Consider the following 7246-nt stretch of genomic DNA (forward strand, 5'->3'; position numbering starts at 1 on the left):
AAAAAAAACCATTTAATATTTATATGGTAGATAGGACACACTATACTGAGTACAAAAATCTTTGTAAACATAGGTCGAAAGCTCAACCGTTTCTGAGATATAAACATTTTTGCATGTTAGCATCATGATTGATTTACTGGTTTCTACATGTCGCATGCGATGTTTACCTCAGTGTTTATAAACCGCGTTCTGAAGGTCCGCATTCAATTTCCATACATACTTCATAACAGAAGATTTCACCGACAATCAGTCAGTTGTCATCAACCGGCGATTGCGGATGGAAATGGAAGGAGGACATGTGGAACACCATTGAATGGTTTTTTTTTAACACCCTGTATATTATTTAATATAATATTAATTTAAATATTGAAGATGTTAAAAAATATTGAGGATGTTTCTTTTATTAAATATTCTTTTATGCTATCCGAGAGAAATTGGATGATAGATGTGTCCTCCGATTGAGGAAATTTAATTTGTTTACTTTAATATATTTTGATGAGAAGTGTGAATATGCTTATTAAATATTATATATTCAGACTTGGAAACTGTGTTGATTTCAGGTAGCGTTCATTACCGAGGTTCATATCTAATTTTTTAATTTGAATTCATTGCTATTATGCATCGTTATAACATCAAAAAGGCAAAGAGTGGATATAATGGGCGCGCGAAGAGTGAATATAATGGGGTCTCTTCCGAGAAGAAGCACATGCTCTTGTAGAATTACACCACAATTAAAAATCATTGTTAATTCTAAATATAAACTTGATATCTTTTTTGATGCGACGAACGCTGGTGACGACTCGTATTCGTAAATATTTTGTTAATATCGTTTTGTAAAGATTGGTATTATAATAAAAGAATTTTTAATTTTATTCCAAAGGCAAATTATTTTTATAGCAATTAGTATTTCAATGCAATATTTCAACAATTTTATTTGACGATTTACGTTTATTGACAATTCTTACGGTATCAGACATCAAAAACACAATTTCTACCGCGACAATAACTTCGTGCGACGACATGCAAAACAAGTTCTTCGTGCTAAATACCGAATATTTAAGAAACAACTGAAATCAAATACACGGACTTTTAACCGCGTTAAAGTATCGTTTTTCGTGAGTAGCGTGCAAGGAAGGTACCTTCCTACTTAATACTTACTATTCTCTAAACGGGGGGTATGCGGATACATTACTTCTACGAAAGTTTCCTCGCGTAAAACGTTTACTGCCCTTTTTCGTCACTTCAGCCACGAAGGCGGGGGCAAGAAAGAAAGAGAGAGAAATCGCTTCTCCTGAATCTCCGACGTAAAAGCTTTAAGCAGACCGAAAGCATTCTTCGATCAACTCGACACGAAACCATCGCGCCTGTAATTCGCCACAATAAACACCGCCATTTTCGCGAATCCGCTCACGATTCGGAAGAAAGATCGAGAAAATAACGAAAATATGTTAGAAATTCTATAAATATTTATATTCAGACCCTTGTAATTAAATAACATCATTTTAATTCACGCATGAATAAAATATATCCATAATTTTTCCAAAAAACTTTTACTTTTTTTAAAAAATTATTAGAGTGAATTTTACTTCAATAATTTAATTACTGACTTTACATTCTTATTATCATTAGTTTAATATAATGTTGGTTTACGCAACGTAATTTCTTGGGTGAATTGATGCGGACTATATGGTAGAAGTTACGCGCCATTTTCCCTAATATAAAGGAATAAAAAGCTGATTATGCGGTCGGTCGGTCGGATTTTTCGATCGTTGAACGAAACATACTTCGCCAATCCATTTCTGTCGTCTCTCGGAAATTATCACCCGGCGCGAACGCACGATACACGGCGGGGGGCCCCCCGTCGAGCGCGCACGGCACTCAGCTTTCGTTCCTTTATGAAACTCGAATAAATTTTTCTGAGATTGCTACACGAGAAAAATATGCGATCGGCAGCATTTTTCGCGTCAAGATACTGTTATTACGCGACAGGATCCACTGGTGAAAAGTGGAAAATTGTCGTCGGGTTTGCTAATGGCGAACCAGGCCATCCATGAACGACAGAAGCGATTTACGAGCGGGCTGTAGTAATGCACGATACTCTTGTAAAATGTATTTTATTATACACATGCATATATGTGTATGTGTGTCTGTACGCATCAGTTTACAAGTAATCTCTTAGCTTGTAAACTTGATTGTCACATTTTACATGATAGCACCAAAAGCTCATTCATCCGCTACTCTTTTTCTTTTTACAAGATGCATTTATTTATGAACGAAAATTAGATGTTTCGAATGAAATATGATAAATATTTGGAGCTTTTTCTTATTTAAAATTTTAGCAAATTATAGAATATAAAATACATATAGTTTTTTATTTGTATATTTGTGGAAAATGTTTGCAAATGCTAAAACGTCTAAAATTTTTCTTTTATTGCACTTTATTAAACAATACAATTTTATTTCTATAAAATAAAGAATTTTCGCGAATAAATCTTCACGATTCTGATTGAAAATTATGTTCTACAAGAAAACAGAGCTCAATGAAATTTTTGTTATGCGAAAATTGATTCCGAATCGATTGAGAAATTCGCATGGTCCATATTGACTTACTTATCTCGCGGAACGTCGAATTTCGGAAGATGCATCAAGGACGACCAAGGTGCCTATAAAGCCGGCCGTACGAAATGAAACGTATTGCCGCGAAATTACTCGTTAAAGCCGATCAAAATGCAACGAACCTGTGCATTATGTTGTTGATACAGCACTGCGGGCGAAATTCAGCGACTCGCTCTAGCGGGGGCCCTCGTCTGCGTCCCCCCCATTTGGCGGTCGTGGATCGACCAATTTTTACCCCGGCGTGTGCAACTCGGGCTTCGGGTACAAATCACGCCTCTCAGTGACGTATCGCCGCGCGAAAGCGGCCATTTTGCTCTCATATTTTTTATTTAATAGCCACCAGGCTATCGTGTATCGCATTAATACGCGGCAGCTACGCCGCGCGGTAGCGTCGGTAAAAGGGGGTCGTGGTCGAAGCGACCCCCGCCACCCGGTAACCCGTAATCATAACCGAGCTATTTTTCTCCCCGCACCTTCTCCCTCTTCCTTTCCGGTGTGCCCGCTACTACGTCTACGCTTCCAATTTAATGGCCACTTCTCAAAGATACTAATAATGCTCTGCGATACTAATAGGATAGGATGTTTCTGGATATAATTAGGACAGTAGTGGAAAAACTCGAACATATTTATAAACGTTTCTCGTTGCTCATTGGAAATAACGTGCTTTAAATATTTCATACAATATTATTTTATTTTTTATATTATTTATACATTGTTACATATTATATANNNTTGGTAATGGCGGAACTAAAAATGTCGGTATTATCGACCCTTTTAGTTACGTTTAGATGAGGGCGCTAACCCGTCGGAGTTCGCCCGTCGGTTTAGGATCCCCTTAATGTTTGAAAAAATAAAGTGTGTTATGTTTTTATATAAAATATTTTTACTGCAATGATAACACATAGATGTCAAGTATATATATATATATATATATTTATATTTATTTAAAATCTATCCAAAGCTCAACTATGCAGGCACGATTACTTTCGTGACTTGGATTACTTTCGAGTCACGAACACTACCTTCTTGAAACGGATTTTCATGCTGCTCGATGCTTGGAACACAAAATGCTATTTAGGCGTTATAAACTCAAAATGACATATTTTTCAGTTGAAGGAATTAACACAAACGGTATTTTTCACGTACGGTTTGCGCGCGCGAGTACCAGTGTATACGTTTATGTTAATGTCGATGTAAATTTATTTCACATGTTTTACGATTATTTTTCTCGATTTTTCAAAAGCCAGATTATAACTAATTCGAATCCTTTTGAAATTTACGATTGCTTGAATCAGTTTGCGAAATCGTCAACAAATATTATCAAACTATTGCTATTTTTTTGAACTGTCAAGCTGTGGAATGAACTCCGCTTCTTGCATCAATCACGACACGCGGCGGGACTTTGCTCCACGCGTGTTACGCTCGTACAGTGCAATTTAGATCACGTCGCCGCGTGAACGAACGAGCTAAGTCGACTTAAGTGAATACCGTGTATACGCGGTAAATTGGTAAAGTAGCGAAGAGTGTCGGTCGGTCTGGATGGAACGAGAAGGCACAACGTATACAGTTGATCATCGTGTTATAAGGTCTTACTTGTTGCTGATGGTTGCATGTCTGCCACGATTCTCTACGCGAGTGTCGGTGCCCTCTGCTTTTCCCGGCTGATTGCTCCGTATGCGAGAAGCGATAGGGAACTTCGTTCCCGGATGGACGGCCGGCGGTTTCCTCCTAGTCGTTGAACCGGCCGAAAGTTCGCCATTCCTGCAGAACCCGGACTTAACAACTCGGGATTACGGAGAAACGACATAGCTCGTAATCTCCGTGTCTAGATCGCATCGTAAAGTGATTTTCGGAATCTCGTATGCTTATTCATGAGAATGAAAACGCGATACAGAAGTTCTGGTTTTGCTGAAGACTACATAAATTTGTCAAAATTAAATCGATTTTGTTACCGTATTAATACAATTTACTTGCAATTTTTCTTATGGCATTTTTTATTATAAAATTTATTCAAAATATATTTTGCATATTTTATATACATATATTTATTTTGCATACAATTGAATCTGTTCGAAATTTATTATTGAGTCTGTTAGTCGTAGAACTAATCTCTCGTAAAAATCTGTAAATATAATTTAGCGTCCAAGAAACCATCTTACACAAAAGAAAAAAATCGTGTCCACAACTAACTTTCACTAATAGAAAAGTAAAGCTTTATCCATCATTTAATCTCGACACCTTGAGAATTAAAAATTAACAAAACGGTTTTATTAGAAGAAACTACTTTTTTTGTAAAAGTCACGTTTTACATGATAAATGTAAAGGAAGCACGCGAAGATAATAAGTTATCAGACATAATTAGATGATCTTTGATATTTTTTTTTCCTCGGATAAAAAGCACTGGCATATCGCTCGCATGCACATCTATAAATACTGGAAAGAATTTGTTTCTCGCACTTGAAATATCTGCAAAGCGGCACAGCTAATTTCTTGGGGTAACCGCACACTCGAACTTTTACGAACACTCTGTGTGATGTGTTGCGGCCCACACCATGTATACGCACCCATTCAACTTTTTAACTTTCTTAGCCGTGACTTTTGGCGCATCGGCTTCTAACTTTATATATCGGAGAAGAGGAAGGGACTAATGAGTTCATTTGGCGAACACCCAATTTCACAAATATTGAAGAAAAAACAAATAGATAGTTAACAAATAAATTATTAAACGTATTATAAACTAAATAAAATTCCGCGCCACTTTCATTTTTCTAAAATTATATGATAAAAGGCAAGATATAGAATGACAAACAAAATGATTTTTGTATTTTTAATCAGTTATTTGAAAAAAAAAAAAATATTTATTTTTAAAACATTTTATAACAGAATTTTAGATTATGCTTACAAATTTACTATAAATATCGAATAATATTTTTAAAGATTCACGCGCGTAAATTATATAGCATATTATATTGATTGATTTTTTATTCGGTCGTTTAATTCAGTTAATTGCATGAAATGTGTAATCTTTTTAAAAATTTCTCTTTTTTTTTAGCGCTAAATGTGAAAATGATAATAATAGTAATTAGAAAGTGAAAGTGGTAACATATATTTGTTATTAACATAATAAGAAACATTATTCCGTTGATTGAATAATTGTAATAATTGCGATTACTGACAGCTGTCAAATGTGGAAAGTCGGGAGAAAAGAAGATTTCACGTGTGCTGTTAATTAAGGCTGCCGTCATGCTAAGCTAGGTGAAAGGGTTAAAAAGGAGATCGTAAACTAAGCGACGACGAGCATTAAAAAAGCCGTCGTGCAAAAGGAAAAAAATATTAGTTGAAATAAACAGGTCAGTCGTCGTTAAATCGATCGAATTCAACACGAAAGTCGAACCGCATTGAAACGTCTCGCGGAAGTTAATTTAGGAACCTTAATTTTTGCGAAACTATTTTTTTCTTGAATAATTTTTCCGTTGTTTTTATAAATAAAACGTATCGCGTTATTAGGGAAATTGGCGAATCCGCAAATATATAATAAATGCATCGACAACACTTTGCCAACGTTTTGCAGGAAACTCAGTTTTAACAAAATTGAATATTGTTTTTAGCGCGTGTGTTTTGTCAATAAATTTTTTTAGTTTACTTGTTATTTTTTTTATTAAATTCATAGCATACGAATATATAAAAAGATTTATTTAATAAAAATTTGTTTAATATTTTAATGAATAATCCATTTAAGCTGTCAGAATTATATGAACAGAATCTGTTTAATATTATTAGGAAATATTTAGCATTAATTATAATCTTTTCTTATTAGTTCTCCCGATTATTACCAATTATATACATATTTTGATTCTGACGTTTGATGCTTTGATCCAATCAAAGAAGCGCCAGTAAAAAAAGGAAGCGCCGGTCGTATAGTCACATATGTATGGAATGTGCATTCAGATATAACATTAAATTGTAAGAGACATTAAATGCAATGCGAAGAAGGTGGGTTAGTAGAGAACCTCGATCGTCCACTCCAATTACGGTTTATGGAACGGCGGATACTCAAACTCGGTATATAATTGCGGCGTAATCATTAATGCAATGCGCGGCTTACTAATCCTAAAATTAGTAGAGACCAGATGGCGGCAGCTGGCAATTACACAGCACCGGGTCAATGATATCACAAATGTATCCCCCGTGTATATCTACCGCTTAAGGTAACATTCGATCTTCGATTGTGTTTGCCGTCATATTTTTTCTCGTCATCGAGACGAATGGGCTATTTTGACTATATTCGTTGGCATAAAATGTATTTTTACACGATGCTTCTATCGTTAATTTGATTCATTAATTTTACTACTAGATGTAATCTCAATGCCAAATTCAAATTATATGGGACTAAAAAACTCATGTTCGAGCCTCGCAAAATATTCATCGAGTGATCGCGTCGCGATCTCTCTCTTTTTGAGATGTAGCAAATTTTAAGAAGATATCTATCTTGAAATGTTTTTGAAACGATCGGATCGGGAATCAAGGACGTCGCTAGCAATGTGAGGGGAAATCAAGCAGAGAGGGCGAATGCAATTCTCGTAGACAGTGAGTCGCAGTGAGTCAGTATGCGAGAGAGAGAGAGAGAGAG

Source organism: Formica exsecta, unplaced genomic scaffold, assembly GCF_003651465.1.
Source record: "Formica exsecta isolate Colony F162 unplaced genomic scaffold, ASM365146v1 scaffold750, whole genome shotgun sequence".
NCBI classification, from domain to species: Eukaryota; Metazoa; Arthropoda; class Insecta; order Hymenoptera; family Formicidae; genus Formica; species Formica exsecta.